This window comes from Ursus arctos, unplaced genomic scaffold (assembly GCF_023065955.2).
Source record: "Ursus arctos isolate Adak ecotype North America unplaced genomic scaffold, UrsArc2.0 scaffold_21, whole genome shotgun sequence".
Lineage (NCBI taxonomy): Eukaryota > Metazoa > Chordata > Mammalia > Carnivora > Ursidae > Ursus > Ursus arctos.
Genome location: NW_026622886.1, coordinates 18882918 through 18907148, shown reverse-complemented (window position 1 = coordinate 18907148; position 24231 = coordinate 18882918). Strand labels below are relative to the sequence as shown.

The window sequence follows — 24231 nt, the reverse complement described above, 5'->3', positions numbered from 1 at the left end:
CCCTACCCACTAAGCCAGCCAGGTGCCCCTCTTAATTTCTTTTCTTTCTTTCTTTTTTTAAAGATTTATTTATCTGGTTGGGAGAGAAAGAGAGAAAACACATACAAGCACAAGTAGGGGAAGGGGCAGAGGGAGAGAGAGAAATAGACTCCCCACTGAGCAGGGAGCTCAACGCAGTGCTCAATCCCAGGACCCCGAGATCATGACCTGACCAAAGTCAGACTCTTAACCAATGTTAGACACGTAACAGACCAAGCCACCCAGGCACCCCGCCTCTTAGTTTCTTTTTGACTTAAAAAAATCCTCCTTTCACATTCTGTTTTTCTTTTTTTTTTTTTTTAAAGATTTTATTTATTTATTTGACAGAGATAGAGACAGCCAGCGAGAGAGGGAACACAAGCAGGGGGAGTGGGAGAGGAAGAAGCAGACTCATAGCGGAGGAGCCTGATGTGGGGCTCGATCCCATAACGCCGGGATCACGCCCAACCACTGTGCCACCCAGGTGCCCCAACATTCTGTTTTTCTTAAGGGCGTATCTATAGTGTTCATTTGTATTTAGTTTTTAGTTTAGTATTATTTGACTCCTAATTCTTTCCTAAGTTCTATCACCTCATTTAAAATTTTTCCTCTAATTTATGTGAATCTTTCATATCTTCTGTCACTTTCGTATCTTTTAGCTGGCTTTTACGTAAGAAAATATAGTCTTGTTCTGTTCTGTGGGCACGTCTTTCTGATGTGATTTCATTGTCTGAACAGCCGTTCTGTTCCACATATCTTTTTTCTTAAAATAACTTTGTGTGGAATTCTATCTTGATACTTTTTGCTGCTTATTTTTATGTAAAATTAGTTTTCCTGAAAATTTAGAATGAAGTGTGGCTCAAGGTAACTTTTTTTTTTTTTTTTTACCTTTGTAGAACTCCCTCTTCTGATGCTTTTAATGAGGATCCAGAAAAGATGGCAGCTTGCTTTCTGACATTTCCTGGCCTTCTTACCTTCCTCCACTTACATCCGGGCGTTTCCCCCTTGACCACTGTTTACTTCCACAATTTCTCCCCAAGGTAGAATCCTGTCCTGGAAGGGATCCCTGGCTAGTTAGTTTTGAAAGTACACAGAGGCTAGACTATTCCAGCTCCTTCCCCTTTGACTGCAAATCTGCACACTCTCCTGCTCTTGGAGTTGGCAAACCTCTTCCAGTTACAGCTGCTGTTCTCAAACTGGCTTGCCATGCTTTCCAGTGAATGCCAGTGGACTGTTTTGAGGTTCTTCTCAAAGATGATTTCAGATCCATCAGATGCCCCACTGCTTCCCTCTGCTTTCTTTTGTATAGATGTTGATACTAACCCGGTCGATGTGTATTTGGGGGTTTGGGGGATCCCCAGTCACCTGCTTCTGTTGTAAATGTGTTTAGGGGGTTTTGCGTTAGCCATCTAGTTGCTCTGTGCTTATCTAGGGACTCAAACTTCAAAAACTGTGCTGCAGCTACCAACTTCCCAGCTCACTTTATTTCATTATATTTTTACAACAACCATGTTGATCTGGGGAGAAGACCAATGATATTTCTATTTGGGGGTGGAAAAAAGATGTCTGGCTGCATCGTATTGGATGGTTGTGGGAGAATTAAACAAGTGTGATCAGCTGGTATGCACTAATACAGCTATACCATTGTTAAACTATTTAAATACAGGGGCACCTGGCTGGTTCGGCCCATAGAACATGCGACTTTTTTTTTTTTTTTTAAGATTTATTTATTTATTTTAGAGAGAGAGAGAGAAAGAGAAAGTGTGCACAAGGGAAGGGGCAGAGGAGGAAGGAGAGGGGGAGAAACAGACTCCCTGCTGAGTGTGGAGCCCGAGGTGGGGCTCGATCTCATGACCCTCAGATCATGACCTGAGCCAAAATCAAGAGTTGGATGCTTAACCAGCTGAGCCACCAGGCACCCCAGAACATGTGACTTTTGATTTCAGGATCAAAAGCCCTATGTTGGGTATAGAACATACTTTAAAATTAAATTAAATTAAATTAAATTAAAGATAAAATATTTAAATACTTCCATTTCAACTTACAGGTAGCCATTGCTCTAACTCCTGCTGCCACTCCCTTGAGTGTCCCTTCTCTCCAGCCCCCTGAGTGACACAAGAACTAAAGGGTTCATGTCTATTATAGGAAGGGTCCTTTGGGATCCTGTTCTAACCCAAAGGCTGATTGGTCAGTGCCCATGCTGAACCCAGGCTAGGTTACATCTGTTGAATATTGTCCCTGACTAGACTCCACTGATTTGGAGGCTCATGGTACATGGGAAGTGAGAGAGAAGATGACAATAGTGTGTGCCTTCCAAAGGGGCCTCCGCTGAAAAGTTCGGCCGATGTTTCTTCAGCACTTCCCATGCGCTAGGCACTCTGCTAAGCAAAAGGGGTACGAAGACAGCCAGACTAAGTTCTTGCCACTGAGGAGCCCACAGCGGAGTGCTCTGTCTCCGGGGCCACTTAGCCACTGGGAGGATGCCAGTTTGCCATATTAGGTTAGAGAGCTCAGTCCCTGAGCAGAAATGCAAGGAGATAGAAAAATGGCGACCTAATGACAAAGCTCTTACTTAAGCCATCACCTTAACAAGCTCAAATCTCTCTACCTTTAGAACAGGGACTGCCGTAAAACGCCTGGCAACTAATTAAAACACGCGGTAAATAAGCCAGGCAAGGAACGCGCTGTCCTTGTACACAATGAATCAAGCAGTCTCCTTAGACACAAAAGGCTGTATCCTTATCTATAGGGTGAATCAATTATTTAACAATTCATGTTCTGTGTCCTCACTGGACTGGCAGTACTTTCTTTGAATATGGAGGAAAAAAGATCTGGAAGAAAAGCAGGCTGGAAACACAATGTTCGCCTAAATAATAACAACAGTGTTTCTTAAAGACTTTTTTACACTCAGGAATGCAGTGCAATTGAGGAGATGCTGAAATTTTTGTTTGCCCAGTTGCTGGGAAGCACAAATCTCTTGGAGGGGGAAAAAAAATCAATAGGACTAGCACTCATTGTCAGAGGCCAGAAAGCACCAGAAAGGAAAGGAAATCCCTTAACACTCTCATTCCCCCAAAGTCAATAAATCCCAATTGATCACAATAGGTATCAGCACCTGCTAGGTGTCAAGTGTAGTCCCTACTATTATCAAATTCCACCTTACCCATCAAGGAAATCAGAACGCAGAAGTCTTTGGTGTAGAGCTCAGCTTTGCCTCTGTAGAAAAGTTAAAAAAAATCCATTAGTTCCCACAGCAGAGGTAATACTGAAACAGGAACCAAATTTATATTGTGAGTAGGACATTATTGTTTATACCTTCAGATGGGACTTCTGAGAGAATGAACACAGTCATAGCCACTTGATTATTTGTAGGACTTGATGATGCATTTGGGAACCCCCTACCTCGCAGCCGGTTTCTGAAGCAGAAGAATCAGTCCCTATAAATTATCACAGAACAAAATGAGAATGTTACAATGGCAGCTGCTACCATTAACTTCTAGTAGTATAGTGTTTTGCAACATGGGAAAGGGACACATCAAAAATCTTGGTGGGGAGGCAGGGGGAAATAAAAGGGGCATTTTCAAATTACATATCCCTTCTTCGTAAGAGATTTTTTTATGGAAATGGTTTAAAGCACAGGCCTTGGAGTCAGACTGCCTATGTTCAAATTCTGGCTCTAATACTTATTAGTTGTGTGACTCTGGATAAATTATGTAGCCATTATATGACTCTATTTGTGCATCTGTAAAATGGGAATGATGACATTTGTGGTATCTATCCATTCAACTCTTTTGAAGATTAAATGAGTTAACATATACAAAGCACTTAGAAAAGTGCCTCTCTCCCAGGTCCCATTCTATTGCTGCCTCTTGTTGACCTAAGTCAACCATCCTAGGAAGTGCCCCAAGCCTCAGATCATGATAGAATCAAGAGGGGGAAGGAATCTTGGAGGCTCTCTGCCCTTATCCATTTTGGAATCCTCTCTCTGAAATCTTGGCCAAGTCATCTGGCCCCTACTTGAACATACCCTAATAACAGGGTTTCCACCCCTACAGAAAAACCGGTTCCATCTCTGGGCATTTGAAAGGTCTCCCTTGCTTCAAACAGGAGTCTGTTTCCCTGTTTCCTCAAGCTGTTGGTCTGTCTTGTGGAATCAGAGATAACAGGATTATTAATATCCCTTTCAATAATGAAGGACAGCCAATGGTATACAATTAAGCTCGTGGGCTCTAGACGCAGATTGAGCCTCAGCTTCCCTGTTTACTGGTTGTGTGATCTTGGGTAACTTAATCTTTCCATGGGCTTACTAATACTACCAGTCTCATAGGGTTGGTGTGAGGATTGAATGAGATCATATATTTAACGAGCCCAGTACACAAGACTCAATGAATGTCATCAAGAACGGATGCTGTTGATGTCCCTCTTGGGAATTTGCTTGTTCAGGCTAAACATTCCTATTTCCTTGGTTTGTTCCTGATACAATTCCCAGTACCCCTCAGCCCTCTCCGCTGACTGCGCTCCAATAGCCTGTATTCCTCTTTAACTACATCCCCAGGATGGAGTCCAGGACTCTGGTGGGTTCTGGTCCACAAGAACCAGGATAGACCATCCTCTCCCTTAATTGACTATTTGTTCATCCACTGATTCATTCACACATGATTCTAAGCATCTGTATTTTTATAAATAGCTCCCAAGGGAGAACTGGCATTTTCAGTGCACACATCACACTCTTGACTTACACTGAATTCCCAGTGGACTAGACCAGGGGTCAGCAAACTTCTGTGTAAAGAGCCAGATGGCAAATATTGTACACTTTGTAGTCTATACAATCTCTGTTGCAACGACTCAATTCTGCTGTTGTAGCATTAAAACAGCCATAGACAATATGAAAACTTTATTTACAGAAACAGGCAACTAGGTGAATTTGGCTAATGAGCCATAGTTTGACAACTTCTGAACTAAAACATATAATATAAGTAAGTCTTTTTCACCATATGATCCAGCAATTCCATTTTTGGTTATTCATCCAAAGAAAGTAAAATCTCTACCTTGAACAGATATCTGCATGCCCATGTTCATTGCAGCATTATTTAGAATACTCAAGACATAGAAACAATCTAAGTGTCCATTGATGGAGGAATGGTTAAAAAGAATGTGTTTTATTTGTATTTATAAAATGGGAAATTTTCAGCCATAAAAAAGAAAGACATCTTGCTGTTTGTGACAACATGGATGGACCTTGAAAGCATTATACTAAATAAAATAAGTCAGAGAAAGACAAATACTGTGTGATCTCATTTATATGTGGAATCAGAAACAAAACAAAACCTCAAAGGTATAGAAAATACACTGGTGGTTGCCAGCAGTAGGGGTTGGGAGTTGGCAAAATGGGTAAAGGAAGTCAAAAGGTACAAATTTCCAGTTATAAGATAAATAAGTCCCGGGAAGGTAATACATAGTATGATGACTATAGTTAACAATACTCTATTGTGTATTTGAAAATTGCTAAGAGGGTAGATCTTAAAAGTTCTCATCATAAGAAAACAATTTGTAACTGTATGGTCGTAGATGTTACCTAAACTTACTGGTCATTTTGCTGTGTGTGTGTGTGTGTGTGTGTGTGTGTGTGTGTGTGTGTGTGTATGGCTCATTATGCTGTACACCTAAAACCAATGCAACGTTATATGTCAATATCTCAATAAAAATTTTTTTAAAGATTTTATTTCCTTATTAGAGAGAGAGAGCACAAGCAGGGGGAGCAGCAGGCAGAGGGAGAGGGAGAAGCAGGCTTACCAAGCGGGGAGCCCAATGCAGGGCTCAATCCCAGGACCCTGGGATCATGACCTGAGCCGAAGGCAGATGCTTAACTGACTGAGCCTCCCAGGCGTGCCTCAATAAAAAAATTTTTTTAATTTTCCCCACCTCTCACACCCTGCCCAGCTTGTTTTTGTTCTTTTGTTTTGCTTTTTAACACAAGGGCAAGGCTTTCCATTTACCTCTGTTCAGCTTTATTTTATTGGACGTGACCCATCCTCTACTCTGCCAAGATCTGAGCACTGATTTTGCCACTATCCAAAAGTAAACCCTATATCTCTTAACTTTGTGCCATCTGCCAGTAATAAATGAGCCTTTTATATGTTCATCCAAAGAATTGATTAAAGTTTGGAAATGGAAAGAGCTGAGGACAGGGCCTTGAAGCATGCAGTAAGCAATCTCCTTCCCTGTTAATTCTGCTGTATTCTTCAGAATTCAGATCAGTATCTGCTTTCAGGAAGCCATCCTGACAACTCCCCTTTCTTCCCAAGCCTTCCTGCCCAGGCTGAGGACAATACCTACATTAAGTCTGGGTTCTCCAGAGAAGCAGAACCAATAGGATAACTATCTATCTATCTATCTATCTATCTATCTATCTATCTACCTGTCTAAAGAGATTTACTATTAGGAATTGGCTCATGTGGTTATGGAGGCTCAGAAGTCCAAGGTCTGCAGTCAACAAGCTTGAGATGCAGGAAAGTCAATGGTGTTGTTACAGTCTGAGTCCAAAGGCCTGACAACCAGGCCAGCCAATGACGAAAGTTCCAGTTCAAGTCTAAGTCCGAAGACAGGAGGAGACTGATGTCCCAGCTCAAAGACAATCAGGCAAAGAGAGAATTCTTCTGTCTTTTCTTCTATTCAGGCTTCAACAGGTTGGATGAGGGCCACTCATACTGGGAGGGTCATCTGCTGTACTCAGTCTACAGATTCAAATGATAATCTTATCCAGATAGACCCTCACGGACAAACATATATACAAGTAACCATCACGATGCCCTTTGAATTTGGCCCGTTAATAGCCTACATATACATACCTCTACCACAGCACACTCACTGCTCTGTAATCCTGTTTCCCCAACTAGACTCCATGTTCCGTCCCAGGACATGGCACAGAGTCAGTGCTCAATGAATGCGGGCAGGATGGATGGATGGATGGATGGATGGATGGATGGATGGATCAATGTGTGGCTTTGAGAAGGTATCCTCCTTAGTTTCTTCCTTTCATCAAAAATCACTTCCCTCTTACTGTCTTCTTTGAAAACAAGCTAGGTTATTAGAATTTGATAAATAAACAGAGATAAAAGGTATAAGTGAGGGGGCGCCTGGGTAGCGCAGTCGTTAAAGCGTCTGCCTTTGGCTCAGGGCGTGATCCCGGCATACCGGGATCGAGTCCCACATCGGGCTCCTCAGCTATGAGCCTGCTTCTTCCTCTCCCACTCCCCCTGCTGTGTTCCCTCTCTCTCGCTGGCTGTCTCTCTGTCACATAAATAAATAAAATCTTTAAAAAAAAAAAAAGGTATAAGTGAGAAAGACAGCTCAATATACCATTTCTTCCAGGACTTCCTGGGAGGTGATATTTTAAGAAGGGGGTCTATGTCCTTATTGCAAAGGTCTGAGTAATATGGCAATTTCAGGCAGAATGGGAAAGAGATTTTGGACAAAAAAAGTGAATATCTGTCATCCTCCCCAAACCATGCCATGTTGTCTTTCTTATGATGCCTTCGTATATGTATAAGAAAAGCCTGAACACACATTCTTTGAAGAATACACGTTAATGTTTATAGATTACAAATAATATTAATAAATATCATCTGTGGCCCACAGAGTTCTTTTAAACTTGGCTCCTGAGAGTCTCTGACAAAGCAACTCAACATCCTCACCTTTGAAACCATTATCATTTTGTTCAATTACCAGAAAAATCCCTGTCTCGAAATCTAGTCTCATTCTGAAAATAAACAACAATAAAGATAGAGCTGCTATGACGCTGTCATTGATAGCAAATTATTGAAAATTATGGACTATCTCATTCACATTGATTAGAGGGTAAAGCAATCCTTTACCCTGAAATACTCAGAGTGACCTGATTTCTCCTTGGTTAGAAATCTGATAAGGAGTTTCCTCTGTCACTAACAGTTGAAAACTGAGAAAATCCTAAGACAAATCCTAAACCCTGGGCTTTGTTTCCCTAACGTAGTTCACTCAGCTCCTTTAAATCAGAGCAAGGTTACAAACTGGTGGCTCCGGGGTCATATCCAGCTAGCAGACACGTACAATGTGATCTTCTTTCCTCTCTCCCTTTCCTTTCCTTTTTTTGTTATAAAATTTGACTTTCTTTTAGCAGATCATGCATTCCCCTCCCCCCATTTCATTATGGTTTCCTCCATTCCCATTGCTCCACACCAGTTACCTTTATACATCTAAATCACCTTCCTAGCTCCTGCACACATTTGAGGTTTAGACCCCTGCACTGGGGACACTGAGCAATTTACAAAAGGGAGAGATAATTATAATAGTTATTACGTTAGAGCATTACTCTGGACAGGCACTGTGCTATATGCACTTTCCATATAGCCTACCACTGTAGGAGCTAAGAAAGATTAACCAGCCCAGAGCCACAGAGCTGACCAAGGATCTGGTCCCCAGGCAGCCCTTTCCAGAGCAAGCCACCACGGCACTCCCTGAAAACGGATGCTATTCGGAAGCAGTCAGAGCCAGTCCTGTTTTTTCTTAAAATTTTAAGGAAATGTTTGCAGAGGCTTTAACCCAGCAGCAAACGGAAGTCCTCCACTTTGGCATAGTGACTTGTAGACCTTAAAAGTAAAATGGCCAATTATTTCACCAGCAAAATGGGTTTATGCAGGGATAGCAGAGGAATTGCAACTCAGGAGAGGCAAGCTAGAGCAAAAGCCATAGGCAAGCGCAACAAGAAAAGGAGAGGGGCATCAGTTTATGGAGAAAAAGGAGGAAGGTAGGAGGGGTTATTTTGAGTGGAAGTCCATTGCAGGCAGGCAAGCGTTCAGGGTGGAAATGGTTTCTCACTGACCGAGTTGCTGGAGTAGGAAAGCGGTATCAGCTTGCAAGGTGAGTCGTCTTCTGTCGAGCTCTGTGTGGACAATGCTTCTCGTCAGGGTCTGGAATTGGTGTCCAAGTGGTAGTGCATGAGGGCTCCACCTTCTGGCCTCCTGATTCCATTTTAGATGAGGTTTCCATTTATTAATTTTCACACTATTTTGAATTAAAATTATTTGAGAGTCAGTGCGAGAAGAACATTCTGATCTCCTTTGTCCCCCAGAAAGCAGGAGATAAATCTCCCATGTGAAAGGGGCGCCAGGAGGGTAGAAGGGATCCTTTTCACCAATAGGGAATTTAGGGCTGAGAAGGCTATATAAACGAAACTTGTTCTTTCTTCACCAATTTGCTATCCCAAGCCCAAACCCCTTTGTCTTGCTGATTCTTTATAAATGTACCGCTGCTCTGTCTAAAAGGTATAAAAACCACCTGCTTGGGTCACTTCTTTGAGTCTCATGATTTTATGGGGCTCCTTTAATGTATACAATTAAATCTGTTTTTCTCCTGTTAATCCATCTTATGTCAATTTAATTATTTGGCCCGCCAAAGAACCTAGAAAAGAAGAAGGAAAAAATTTTCTGCACCTACAAAACTGTGACTGGATCTGAAATCCAAAACCCAGAAAAAAAGAATAAACAGACAAGCCCCTGAACAAAACTGTAAAGGCTGCCCTAGATTTCAGGAAGAAAACCCTAAAACATATGAAAATGAGGGTGTTTTTAAGGCTATTTTTAAAGTAACTGATCGTGTGTGCATGTGTATATATGCTATATTTTATTCTGTAAAAAAATGCTTTTGTGACACCATATCCCAAGTGTCAAACATTCTTTCTCGGAGGACATTCTTTCTGATCGTGTGTGCATGTGTATATATGCTATATTTTATTCTGTAAAAAAATGCTTTTGTGACACCATATCCCAAGTGTCAAACATTCTTTCTCGGAGGACAGAACAGCAGAGCCGACAATTAACAGCAGCATCTTCAGAACCAGGACCAGACAGGGGACGGAGCAGCAGGACCGCCTCGTAAAAATCCAGGCTGATCAACCCTCAGTGGCAACAGGGACTCTGCCACCGTCTGCTGTGTTCCCAACAGGGATCAAAGGAAGCGCAGATAGTGACGGCCCTTCATACCCCTGGTCTTGTTATGCTTTTAGGAAGGCCACCTTTCTAGAGCACCTGGGTGGCCCAGCTGGTTAAGCGTCTGCCTTTGGCTCAGGTCATGATCCAGGGTCCTGGGATTGAGCCCCGCATCGGGCTCCATCAAATAAATAAATAAATAAATAAAGTCTTTAAAAAAAAAAAAAAAAGGCCACCTTTCCTCAATTCGTGGGTTTCTCAGGGCCATGAAGAAATACTGAAGCACAGTTCCTGCCCCTCTCGGGGCTTAGAATCTAGAGGCGATGTAACTTCTCTCCTTTTGAATCCCGCTTACCTAGAATTTCAAATATTTCTGACTATCATTTCCAAGCGAGAAATGTTTTTCAGAACACTGAGATTTGTGTAAAACAGAGGGAAACTGTATCTTCTAAAAGTATCTAGATCCCAGGATGCTGTGGACTGAAATGTGTCCCCTCAAAATGCATATGTTGAAGCCCGAGCCTCCCATGGGACTGTATGAGGCCTTTAACGGGGATTAAATGAGGGCCGACGGGTAGAATCCTGACTCAGTAGAACTGGTGTGCTTACAAGAAGGAGAGACGCCAGAGCTCTTGGCATGCACTGAGGAAAGGCCACGGGGGCACACAGCCAGAAGGCAGCCAGCCGTGGGCAAGCCAGGAAGAGGGCTCTCGCCAGAACTCAACCACACTGCACCCTGAGCTCGGACCTCCAGCCTCCAGACTGCAGGAGAGACCCTTCTGTTGTCTCTAAGCTCCCTAGTCTGTAGTGTTTTGTTATGGCAGCCCTAGCGAACGAATCCATGTGGTCGTTTGTCACGTTTGGAGAAATCAGGGGCACAGAAGGATCGATATGAAGATGGCGTCCCTCCAGTTCTCCCTGTCCGCTCCAGGGCCTTGTGCGCAACTGGTATTTTGTCTGCTCTGCCTCCCTGACTTCCTTTGGGGGATCTCCTTCAGCCCCAGTCTATATAGTTCGTGGAGAATTGTCAGTCACAGTTTGCTGCCCTGCACTGACTGTGGGCTCCCTCATCATCACAACCAAGCACCCCGACAATGGTGATGGTACCTGGCACACTGGTAGGCACACTACACCCACAGGACTTATCAGAGCCCTTCTCTATAGTTCTATTCGGAGCATACCATGCATATTTAATATTCACTGCGAGAACTTGCTTTTTCTGCTAGTCTCGCTGAGCTAGGATCGTAAAAGCCCGGCTGAGTATAGGAAGCCTGACTGTAATGAGAGAGAATGAGGCTGACACACAGAGGAGAGCAAAGAAGAGAGTGTTCTTTCAATGCCTCATTCCAGCCACCAGTCAGCCTATGCCAGCCTACAGTTGGATGAGACTGTAGATTTCTTCTCATTAAGCTTAAGCCAGCTTGAGTTCGATTTCTGTCACGTGCGCCCAAGAATCTGGACTTATGCAGAGGCTCACAAGTCTCTTTGTGTCCTTTGTTGACCACATTTGGCCGGAACCCAGGCCTGGAACTGTTTTCATCCTCCAAAATGGACGCTGCTGATCCTTTTCCCTTCAGACAACAGGAAGGGCAGGGCTTCTCATCCCCAAACTTCCCATGACCCAGACATATGCTTGCCCCGCTCGCTCCTCCAGGTTTTCCCAGCTAAACCCCTCAGTTTTCCTATCTTTAAAATGGGAAGAGTTGCTGTGAAATAGTTTCATAAAGTACTTCACACTCTGTTTGGCAGTAGTAGGTTCTTGGGGGTGTTAGCTCCTGTCATGGAAAATTCTCGGCATGGTGCCTGAGGCCCTCCCCTAGGCTTCCATGTAAATATCTTTTCCTTTTTCTTATGAAAAGCATAAGCAATGAATAGATTGAGATCAATATCTATTGTTTTTGCTGTAAGATCTTAGTCCCCTCCAGAGAAAGGCTGTCTATCTGCAACAAGGGAGGAGACCATACGTTCACGAATCCTCTGCTTAAAATCACACTCTCCTGAGAAATCGTTCTTGCCTACCTTTCTTGTTTCAATTCAAGAAAGGGAAGAAACTGTTTCTTCAGTCTCCAGTACGGAGTGTTGAGAGGAAGTGTCACCATGGGCGCTCAATTTCTGCTCTGAGAAAACAAAGAAAGAGGGTTAGCAAGGCTTCCTTCCCTGGCACAGTCACTTGGATGGGCTTGCAGCCTCGGCTGGGCCCTGAGCAACTTGTCTGCGGTCCCCCATCCCCGCCAAACGGGAGACATGACCCCCCGGAGTGAGGATGGCTTGCAAAACTGCACAAGCCCACATTCAGGCCGAAGGCGGGAACAATGGACTCTTACGTGGATGGTGCATCTGATATGACAAGGGATAAGGGAGGCACTGGTCTTGGCCTCCTGGGATCCTGCAATTTGCATTATTTGGGATCAAAAAGAGTTGCAGGACAAACTGCCACACAGAAGAGAAGCTTCTGTCATCAGCTTTGTCTTGCTAAACAACCAACCAGAGCAGGGCACAGCTCACACCGGCCTGGCACGCCATGAAACCATCCCACTCACGGGCCAGCCTCAGCCTAGGCCTTCTTCAGCGCCTTCCCTGCCACGGACAGAGATCTGAGTCACACTGCCACTCAGGCAAAACCTCCCGTCACCCCTGACAGTAGCATCAGCCCATCTCAGCCTGGAGTTGAGACTTTCGCTTCCCCTTCCTTCCGGCCCCACCAGCTATGGGAAACCAGCGCTGTACTCACCAGACAGCGTATAAGTATTTATCTCACTCCGTCCCCACCCTATGAAGTGGGTACCTGTTCCCATGACGGAGCAGAAGAAACTGAGCCTCAGAGGCATTAAATAACCGGTTTGTAAGTGGAAGAGTTTGCAGGTCTGCGTGACTACAACACCCACATTCTTCCCCTGCAAGAGAAAGTTCCCACTTACGTATGTACGGATTATTTATTATTTTTTAATTATTATTATTTTTTTTAGTAGGTTCCAAGCCTAACGTGGGGCTTGAACTCATGACCCTGAGATCCAGAGTCACACACTCTACCCACTGACCCATCCAGGCGACCTGGAAATTTCCGCATATTTAAGACTCGTGTTCCTACGGCCCGAGAAGAGGGGACTAGGCCAGCACACTCTAACTCACTGTGTGGACTTCATCTCTCTCACTCTTAAATAGAAAGCTGGCCTAGCAGCACCCTTCACAATCTCTACTCTCCCAGGACAGGAGACGCTGTCGGTCCCCCACGCTTCCTCGATTAACCTTGAGAGCACCTGGCACATCATTCCTCGGTCATTGTAAGCTGCCCCCATTCTCATCTGTGCAACCACCGGACTCTCACACTTCTCTGTGCTCAGCGTGGCCCGCAGCCTCTCTCCCCAGCCCTCATTTGGCCTGGCCAGAGCCCAAAGCGAAAGGTCCAGCTCAAGGGGTGGAGGCCTCCTCTGGTTTCCTCACCTGAAGACCACCTGGTAACCTGCCGTCGCCCACTCTGCCCGCTGCTCCGTACAAATGATGCTCAGATGCACATTTCAGCTCCATGCGTCTTCAGAACCCGGGGTTGGCGAGGTCTGGAAGAGTTTTCAAAGAGCCATGCCTTGAGCCTCCATCCTGCAGTGGAAAATCAGCCTGGAAGGACGGAGAGCCAGGGAGAGGCTGGTTGTCTGCTGACGACTGCATCGATTTCAGCGATGTCAGGGACTGGTAGCGGGATGGGCATAAAGGCTTGAGTGTTCGCTTCTGACTGGCTTAAGGCCCTGCTCACACCACGTCCAGTCTCGTTAATCACTAACTGGAGACAGCCATCTACGAGGGATTTTGTACGGTGCTTTAATGTCATTTTATTTTCCCCAAATGTCAGCAGACAGCCAAGGAAATTTCCCGCCGGAGTCCTTGGAGGTTGTTTGGAACTGAAATCACCACCATGGTCAGCTGAGCAGTAAATGAAAAATAGCGTGAGATGAATTAATATTTTAGGGAAGAGATGGTGTAAACCCTCACCGGCAGATCCGTCGGCATGATCTCCAGCTTTACCACAAAGCCGCACAGTGATGACCGGAAGGCCAGAGCTGGTTGTGGCCATCGGCTGGGGAGCTGAAACCGGAGAGGTGGGGAGAATGAATAATGGTGAAGGGGTCTCTAGTCATCAACTGGGGCAGACTAGCGGGACGAGAGAAGTCAGGAGTGATGACATTTTTAAATGGATTCATTCTGAGAGGACCACTGGGTGAAAAGCAGCACTTATTAGGAACCACAGCCAAAGCCTTAAGAAAAAATAAGATATTGTGGAAAAATGATGAGAGATAAGGCAACTCGACAAAAGCAGGTTACAAAACCAAATGTACGATATTGTCCAGTTTTTGAGAACTGTATGAAAGCAAAAGAGAGCACAAGTATGAGTGAGCGGCAGGATTCTTATGCCTGATTTTGCATAGAATGTTCTGGATTTTTTTTTTTCTTTTTACAACAGATCCCTTGCCTCTGCCCCTAGATGTTCTGATTTATTAGATTTGGTTTGGGGCCCAGGTATCTGTATTTTTAGATCTTCCCAGATGGTTCTGATACACTGTCAGCACTGAGACCACTAATATATACAGAGAGGAAAAAAAAGATCAAAGATAGCCTTATGAAGTATTTCTGATTTAATTCTTTTCCTGTGGTTTTTCTCTATGTTTACATATTGTTCTATGAACATGTGTTCCATCTACCTTCAGAAATGGTTATTAATAAAAATTATAACTGAACTGGTAAGGAAAAATTGTCCCAGGCAACAATAATAATAATGACTAACATTTATTCAGTGCTTCCTGGGAGCCAGACACGGTTTTATTAATGTCATTTAGTCCTTATAATAACTCCGTGACATAGGCACTAGGATTTCAGCCATTTTATAGATGGAGAAGGCAGAGGTTCTAACCAGACAACCAGAGACTGACAGACACTGTAGGAACCCAGGGACTGTTACTTGAGAGCCTGAGGCTTAACCCCACATGCTGCTTTGTCCCAGCTGCAAGAAGTCCCGTTGGTCCTGTTGCTCACCTGGCACCAAGGGCTCTCCTCCAACCACACCCTCCCCAGCCCTCTGGATCCTGGGCCTCACCTGTGCCTGCCTCGAGCTTCCCAGGAGTCAGAGTTGTGGGAAATTTCCTCTCTGCATTCCTCCAGAGACTCAGAGAAGAATTCTGTCACCATGCATGCTAGAGAGAGGGAAAAAGAAAGAAGAAATTGAACACCGCAGGATACTGGCTAGCTATTACGGCATGTCATAAGAATCCTTTGAAACAATTCTTAATTGGTTTTTTACTGAAGTGCGGAATGAAGTTCTGTGAAGTGCCCCAGGCCATTAGAGTGAGGCTAAGGATGTGAAATTCTCCAGGGGTTTCCCCGGGGGGCGAGGACAGAATCAGATTATTTCCCCATTTCACAGATGGTGGTGCCAAGTCATTAAGGGATTTCCTGAAAGAGAAAAGACTGAGTTGATTCCTCCAACCAGAACCAAAAGTCCTTTGCCAGTCCAAAAGTGGTTGGTGGATTTTAAACATTTTTACAAACCGGCAGGTATTTAAATTCATTGTCTTTATGGTAAGGCCGCCAGATAAAATACAGCATGCACAGTTAGATTTGAATTTCAGATAACAAATTATTTTTGGTCAAAGATGTCCCAAATACTGCATCAAACATAATGACACTAAAATATTATTCACTGTTTACCTGAAATTCAAATTTAACTGGGAGGCCTGTATTTTTATTTGCTAAACATGGCAGCTCTATTTCATGGGAAACGGTTTTATTTTCTCTTTGGAGATTGCTTTCCCTTCTGAGTATTATCGGCTCAATGATTTGAAGAAGTATAAACCAGAAAATTAATTCCAGCCCATCCTTTTGTGCCAAACACCCGGAGAGCCCCCTCCTTTGGTAGCCAGTAAGTATTGCACCTTCCAAATGCACACACGCACACTCTGTGCACCAGCATTCACCTACACTCACACACCTCCAAATACACTCGTGAACACGCTTTTGCATATATGAACGCAAATGCGTAACATAGGGTACAAACGGACTTCTCCTACTGTTCTAAAATGCAAATCCCTCACTCTCGGTTCAGATTTTCATAGCTTTCTAAAAACATAATTATCCTTTTTGGTCATGCTTATTCAAGAAGAAAGTCATATCTCCAGCTTGCTTTGTATGCCCAGCCACAGTAACCGGCTTCCCACAGAAAAGGTTGGCAAGAAGACCTTATCGCTTGTATTTCAGAAAATTCCAATTTTTCTTTTCTTGCCATTGCATTAAACTGCTTCTTTTAGCATGGAGGGGATGACAATTATCTTAGGGTCAGATAATGACTGCAATTTAATAACAAGGAAAAATACAAAACTACAAATTGAAAGCTTGAGCCATTTAATAAGAACACTTGAAAATAAGAGAGAAGAAAATTTTTAAGTGTTCTCAAGAAGCAATATAGCATAGTGGTCATACGAATAAATTCCTAGAGTCAGGCTGCTTGAGTTACTAGCACACCAAGTTACTCAACCCTATCTGTAAAGTGGAAATTAAAAACAGTATTTGCCTCATGGGGTTGTCGTGATAATTAAGTAAATATAAGAGATGTATGAAATAGTGCCTGGAACACAGCACTTACTATTATAATTACCTCTTATGTGCTAGACACCAGGGTAACCTCTTTACACACAGAATCCCATTTGGTTGTCAAAACAAGCCTGTGAAATACGTGGACCTGAGGCAATGGAGGCTCAGAGAGGTTAACAGACTCGTCCAAGGTCACACAGCTAACATGCAGCAAAACCAAGACTTAAGTACCAATCTCAGTTTCAAGTCACTGCTCTCTTGATTACCCAACGTTAAGATGATAACAGGTGGAAAGTACCCAGGTGGCAAGGCACTAGCTCTTCAGGGAGGGGACAAAACTCCCTCTACGGTCATTGCTTCTGTAGAGCTGGGCAGGGAGGGAGGGTCTCAGGAGGAGCTTGGAGAGTACCTTTGTGTGGTTACAGACCTTACCCGAACATTTGCCAACCTGGCTGGGACCCCCTTTCTTGTGACCTCTCCAGGTCAATCCGCAGGAGATGGGAAATCCTGACGTGGCACCCTGCCAGACTCGCCATCATGAAGGTGACCAGGCAGGGCTGAGTTCTAGCAGCAGCCCCGGGACTCCATCCTCAACTTTCTGCTCCACTTACACACTCGCCCTGGGTAATTCCATTCAGTCTCTTTAATACATCTATAGGCTGATGACTCCCACATTTATGGCCCTACCGACCTCTCCCCTGAACTCAGACTCACAACTGCCTAATTAGCCTCTTCTTGGATATCTAATAAAGATCTCGGGGCTGCCTACGTGGCTCAGTCGGTTGAGCAACAGACTCTTGATTTCGGCTCAGGTCAGGATCTCAGGGCCATGGGACCAAGCTCCCAGTGGGTCCCCCCCTCAGCGGGGAGTCTGCTTGAGATCTTCCCTCTCTGCCATTCCCCCTCTTTAAATAAATCTTTTAAAAAACAAAATCCCAAACTTAACAAGTCCCAAACAGGATTTTACCCAAAAAAAGGCTTCACTTCCAGTGCCCCAAGCTCAACATCTGATAACCCCATTCCCTTGGCTGTGCACACCTGAAGATTTGGAGTGGCCCTTCACTCCCCCCTTCCTTGTGCCTCCAATATTATCGAGGCCATCAGCTCCACCCTCCACTAATCCCATTGGTTCCACCTTCAAAATACACCCAGAATCAGACCCCCCCATCATCCCATCCCTACCAGCCCTGGTGGTGCCAGCTGGTCCTCAGTCCTCCCCTGGGACCACCGCAGTGGACTCCCAGCTGGTCTCCCTGCCCCCACCCTCCCTGGGGTGTGGTGTGTTCTTCACACAGCAGTCGGAGCACCCTTGTTAAAACACCATGTGGATCACCTCACTCCGTTCTCAGATTCCCCCAGATCCTCCCATCTCTGGAAAAGTAAAGTCCTCACAGTGACCTGAAAAGCCCGTGATGAGCTGAAGCTCTCCCCCAGCTCCCTTGGATCCCCCCTCCCACCACCGCCCCCAGCTCCATCTGCTCTAGCCACAAGGTGGCCAAATCAGTCCCCACCACACAAGCTCCCGCATTAGGGCCTTTGCACTGGCTCTTCTCTCTGCTGCACACGCCCCACCACAGCGTCCCTGCGACTCACTCCCTAATGTCCTTCAAATCCCCATACTGTTCATCCTATCCAAGAGGACTACCCTGTCCTCCTGCATAAAACAGCCATGCCCTGGGGCGCCTGGGTGGCACAGTGGTTAAGCGCTGCCTTCGGCTCAGGGTGTGATCCTAGCGTTATGGGATCGAGCCCCACATCAGGCTCTTCTGCTATGAGCCTGCTTCTTCCTCTCCCACTCCCCCTGCTTGTGTTCCCTCTCTCGCTGGCTGTCTCTATCTCTGTCGAATGAATAAATAAATAAAATCTTAAAAAAAAAAAAACAGCCATGCCCTGCCCTCACCTGGCCACTTGCTCTCCCTTAACCCAACTCATTTTCCCCCACATCATTTATCACCTATTGTTAATCAGATGTGATCTAGTCGTTTATTTGCTTATTGTCTCCATCCTCTAGAAGGGAAGATCCATGTGGACAGAGATTTTGTCTGTTTTATTGACTGCTATGTCCATATCCACACAGTAGGTGCTCAGTAAATAGTTGGTGAATGAGTGAATGGAAAGAGCCTTCTGGACATTCTGGTGCCCTGCTGACTGCCTCAGCTCCCCTACCTTAAAATCAGGCTTTAAGAAGACTCTCCATTCTGCATGCCTTTCTACCTCAAAATTCCAAGATGATCCTGAACACATCTTTCCTGGCTGCCTTGCTTTTGTGTTTTGTATTTCTGCTTGGTTCCGTTTAGCAGAAGAAGCCGGTGGGCAGAGGCATGTGCAAGTCTCCCCACGTGTCTCTGGCTCCCTGTGCACTCTGGATGACAACGTGTCTGGGGACACTATTCTAAAGGCTCAAGTACAGAGGAAAACGAATCCATCTACCCCGATGTCCACTTCCATGGAAACTCCGAATGAGTTCAGGAGGCCGTGCTGGCAATACTTTCGGCTTTTACTATCCTCTCTTTGGTTCCAGGGATTGTGTTTGCAGGCACACGCCGAGAGGAGGGCTTTTGAATTGAATGTACCGAGAAGGAAGCTTTCCAAAGCCCAAATTAATTATCTTCAGCAGCATCTAAACAATTATTATTATGTGATGTGTCTGCCAGTCAGACCCTTTGGCACATTCATTAGGAAGCCTCAAACCACGCCAAGTACTCAGCCTCTCAGCTGCAAAAATCCCTTCGCCCTAAAATAAGCAAGGTTATTAGAAAAAGGCTTTGCTGATTCAACTGGGAGGACTCATCCACTCCTCTGGCTTCTGCAGCCTCTCCTAACAGCTCAAGTGTGGCCTACAGAAGCCTAGGATGAACACAACATTCCAAGGGTTGAACACACAACATCTTAATGTTCATGGTATGTTTTCCTAAAAGGATCCAGGGATATTCAGGGGTGCCTGGGTGGCTCAGTCGGTTAGGTTAAGCAGCTGCCTTCGGCTCAGGTGATTATCTCAGGGTCCCGGGATCGGGATGGAGGCCCGCACTGGGCTCCCCAACGGGGAGCCTGCTTCTCCCTTTCCTCCCCTCGCATGCTCTCTCTTGCGTGCACACTCTCTCTCTAATAAATAATTAAAATCTTTAAAAAGGATTCAGGTATATCTAATCATAGCTGATTAGTCATTTTTCCAGAAATATACTAGGAAAACTATCAGTAAGGCCAGACTGCCTATTAATGGGTCCCAGGTGCCAGGATGTACATCCCATTCTGGCAAAGAAGATGGTACCCCCTGGAGTTGCTTGAACTCTTGGCTTTTTTTCTGGCACTCCGAGCAGTCATGACCTCTTTCGTATTTCTGAACATTCAACCAGCACAGATTTCTAGGTCACCCTCTAAGTGCGTATGTGTATGTGTACACCGCACTTTAACTTGTCGTCCATTTCAAGATGCACCGTTATTTTATGTAAAGCTAAGAAAGAGAAAGATGCTGTCAATTAAATTGGAACAAACCACTGATTAGAAGATGTGTCCTGATCAGAGATGTTAAGTCGTAAAAAATTGTGAATTATATACAAACTACTCATGTCAGTAATTTGAAGCAATTTTAATAGAATTTTAAAATTATCACCTGTATGAAGTTATTTCTATTTTAGACTCTAGTGAACACACTGGGTTCTCTAATGCAAAAAGGAGTTATGTAATGGCTTTTCTGCTCACTCCTTTTGCAACGGGCCAAGCCAGGTACCATGTCGCTGCCTCCGCCAAGCACACACGACTAAGTGACATGGCAAATCCTTCTGAGATCTCCCATTCACTCATGCGCTCACTCGCTCTTTCGTCACTGCCTTTGAACCACTGCTGTCGGTGGTAATTTTCTGGGTTTACCACTAATTTCTCACTTGCTGAATGAGAGGCTAGAATGAGAGGGATTCGTAAGCTTTAACGTCTGGCTTTATACTAATTCACTTTGACTTTAGAAGTGGGAGAGTCAGCGGGCGGACATGGAACGGGCAGGCTCTAACAAGAGAGTCCAACTTTTCTGAGCGCTCACTCTGTGCAAGGCACGAGAGCAGCTGCTTTCCACGCAGTGTGTCATTGAATCCACGACGCAGCTCTGTGAGGCAGGCGTTACTACGCCCGTGTGACAGATGTAGGAGCGGCAAATACCTGCCAAGTAGGGTTTTCTCTTCTGTTTCAGATTTATTGAGATACAGTTCACCTACCATAGAGATCACCCTTTAAAACTAACATTTGATGGTTTTCATATATTCACAAAGTTGTGTAATCGGCACCACACTCAATTTTAAAAATTTTTTCCTCACCCCAAAAGGAAACCCCATACCCTTTAGCCATCGTTCCCCTTCCCCGACCGTCCCAGCCCCTGGCAACCACTCGGCTACTTGATGTCTCTATACAGTCGCTGATTCAGGACATCTCCTGTGAATGAAATCCTACAGTATGGGCCCTTTCCAAGCAGGGTCCTGAACCCAGTGTTGTGGACTGCAGTCCTATACACTATCCTGCCTCAGCGCCGGACGGAGGTAAAGTAGGAAACGAATCCCTGCTCAGGTCTGGGGGACAAAACATAGCTTCGAAACAATAGCAGACGATATGAGACAATCACAGCCCACATTCGGAATCAGGAAGAGGAGGCAAAGTGTGACGACACCTCGTCCCTGTTTCCTCGCTCTGCTCAGGGCTTACCTGCTCTCCTCTGGGCGCACATGGAGGGCGGAAGCCTGCACAAGGGCGCTCGTGTTCCCGGCGGCCAGCCACCCGCTCACTCTTGCACACTCTGTATGTAGCTCGCCAGGCAGCGCTAAAACAGAGGAAGGAGGGAAAACAGGTACCTTTCCATGCCCTCTCTGGCCAGAGAGAGGGCAGGCTGTGGTCTTGTTTCTGCACTGAGTCCTGAGCTGATGGAGCTTTCCTCAATCATCTACAAGCCACAGCTGGGGTCTCTCCCCTCTATAGACTTGCTGGAAGTTTCAGTCTCTTTCAAGTCAAACTGCTGCAGATTCTCTCAGCCCCTTGCCCTGGTATGTGGAAAGACCTGGGGCTCAGAGGCATCTGCACAGATGACTCTCTGCTGGATATGCCCCCATTTGTCCGGTACCATCCTCTGCCTTCCTCTCCTGGCTCTGGGCTCCTGGAAGGCTCGTCTCTGGGGCTGCATCGTCTGGCTCCCTTGCTCCCAGTGCGACCCAGGCGGCTGCCTGCAAAAGGGAGGGCAGGAGGACAGAGAGGCTGGGGTCTTTCAACTCTGGTCCCTCTCTCGCTCTATGGGGCTAGGGCTGGTAGCAGCTTCCTTCTGTTGCTAGCTTCTGGATGTCTCCTCATCCCTCTATGGTTCCCTTTACAGTTCCCTAATCTTCCCCAGACCTTTGAAAATAATCTCTCCATTAACTTCTTTTCGGTTAAGTTCTTCTGAGAGTGCCTCTGTTTCTGCTAGGACTCTGACAGCTACGGTAGCCTTCAAAGATTGATGCTAAAAGGGAACAGGCAGAGCTTGCTAATCTGCCTGCCCCAATATCTACTTTCCTTCTGTCTTAATAAAAGAACACTTTATTTTTAGCTAGGCAGGTGGCTAAACTTAATAAAGATCTCTTTTCCCAGCCTCCTTGGCAATTAGCTATGGCCATATGACTTAGTTCTGGTAAGATATAAGCAGAAGTCAAATACAGCAGCCTCTGGGAGACCTTAAAAGAGACCTAGGTTCTTCTGGGTTTCTTCCTCTGTCCTACTGCTTGGAACATAATTCTGAGGGTTGGAGCTCCAGCAGCTGTCTTAGACCATGAGACCATCCCCATGAGAATAAGGATGGTGGGCTGGAAAGCCTGAAGGAGCTCGGGCCCCTGCCTTTATAAAGCCTCCACACCAGCCTGGACTGGTCCTCTTTTATAAGCCACACTTGCTTAAGCAACTCTTATTTTTGACTGTCTGTGATATGCAGCTGAATTCAATCCTAACTAAAACTGGTGAGTTCAATTGGAAGACAAGTGTGGTTTAGCAGAAAAAACCCTAGACTTCAGAGCAGAAGATGATGGTTCAAGCTGTCTGTGGCTCTTCCACTAACAGCTGCACAACATTGGCCTTCCTGAGACTCAATACCCTACCTGCTATGCTGGAAAAATAGTATCCACCTCACATAATCACTGAGAAGATGAAATAAGATAGCATTTGTTTCAGTGTCCAGCACACAGCAAGCACATGGTTTTCAGGGCATGGCTCTGGAGTTAGAATGGGAGGTGATATCCTGCCTCCACCACTTATTAGCTGTGTGCCTTTGGGAAAGTCATTTGACGTCTCTGAGCCTCAGCTCTCTCGTCTTTTAAAGTGCATGATAATAATACCTGCTTCATAGGACTCTGGGGATAAAATTAGAGAATGCGTGTAATGCATTTGTTTAATGAGCACCTACGTAGCACTCATTAAATAACTACTGTGTTAGGGTCATTATTACGATTATTTTCTGATCATTGTTATTCTCTAATCATTTTTACATTATCTTGTGATGACTGTTTTCATTTTAAGTCTTGGGATCTCTTACTCCCATGACAAGAGCAATGTTTATATACCATTATAGCCTTCACTGTTCCTAGCTCTGTACCAGACCCAGAAGTACTCAGTCAAACAGAAGAGAAATCATCTTGAATAATTCAGCTGAAGAGGCCCAGTTCTGGAGTGGGTTGAGATTCCCGTTCTTAGACAAACCTAGATAAGGGTATGGGGTGCAGTGGAAGAAGATGTTGAGAAGCTGGTGAGAGTTCAGAATTAGTGGGACATTGTACATGTTAAAGTTCTCTGTTGTAGGGGCGCCTGGGTGCCTCATTTGGTTAAGCATCTGCCTTTGGCTCAGGTCATGATCCCAGGGTCCTGGGATCCAGCCCCATATCCGGCTCCCTGCTCAGTGGAGAGCCTGCTTCTCCCTCTCCCTCTGCTCCTCCCCGTTTGTGCTCTCTCTGTCAAATAAATAAATAAAATCTTTTTTTGTTTTTAATTATCCGTTGTAGACAACAGAATTCATTCCAGCTGGTTTAACCAGAAATAAATATGTGAAAGGAACAAGAAAGCTCACAGAGTCTTCTAAGAAGACCAGAGAACCAGACTTGAATGCTACACAGTGAAAAACAGTGCAGCCAGAAAAATATGCCCTACCTCACCGTGGAACTGTCTTCATGCACACCCCCAGAAGAACCAAGGGCTTCTACCCCAGAGTGTAGCAGAGAATCTGCTCGCTCTCTCCGGGCTCAACTGCCATCCTGCATCTATGCCTCGCGGGTTGGCAGAAACTATGTCTCAAACCTCAATCTAAGTGGAAAAGAATCTAAGAACGTAGTTTTTAGCTTTCCTGACAGAAAGGGGTTAGAATATGCGTAGAGTGAGCCAACTCATAGTATCTGCTACATGAATTTAGAGCTTTCTGTTTGCCTGTGGCTTTATTAACATGACTTGCATCAGAAAGACTATGAGGTAGGGCACCTGGGTGGATCGGCCAGTTAAGCATCTGACTCTTGATCTCAGCTCAGGTCTTGATCTCAGAGTCGTGAGTTCAAGCCCTGCACTGGGCTCCACACTGGGCATGGAACCTAGTTAAAAAGAAAAAAAGACAAAAAAAAAAAAAAAAGACCGTGAGGTATAGTGAAAAGATCATGGGCCTTGATGCCAGATAAAATGTAGGTTCTTTCTTTTCTTT

At 45.1% G+C, this 24231-nt stretch overlaps 1 long non-coding RNA gene across 1 annotated transcript in view; it reads right to left on the bottom strand.

Moving 5' to 3' along the window:
- Positions 1-2738: 2738 nt before the first annotated feature.
- LOC113256149 (uncharacterized) overlaps positions 2739-24231 on the bottom strand; it is a 56096-nt gene continuing 34603 nt past the window's right edge. The window contains exons 10-18 of the long non-coding RNA XR_008960732.1: positions 24018-24124; positions 21240-21751; positions 15064-15160; positions 13422-13895; positions 12766-12874; positions 12000-12097; positions 8876-9057; positions 3334-3455; positions 2739-3234 (exon numbers count right to left, since the gene is read on the bottom strand). This is a non-coding gene — a long non-coding RNA (uncharacterized LOC113256149). The remainder of the gene's footprint in view (positions 3235-3333; positions 3456-8875; positions 9058-11999; positions 12098-12765; positions 12875-13421; positions 13896-15063; positions 15161-21239; positions 21752-24017; positions 24125-24231) is intronic.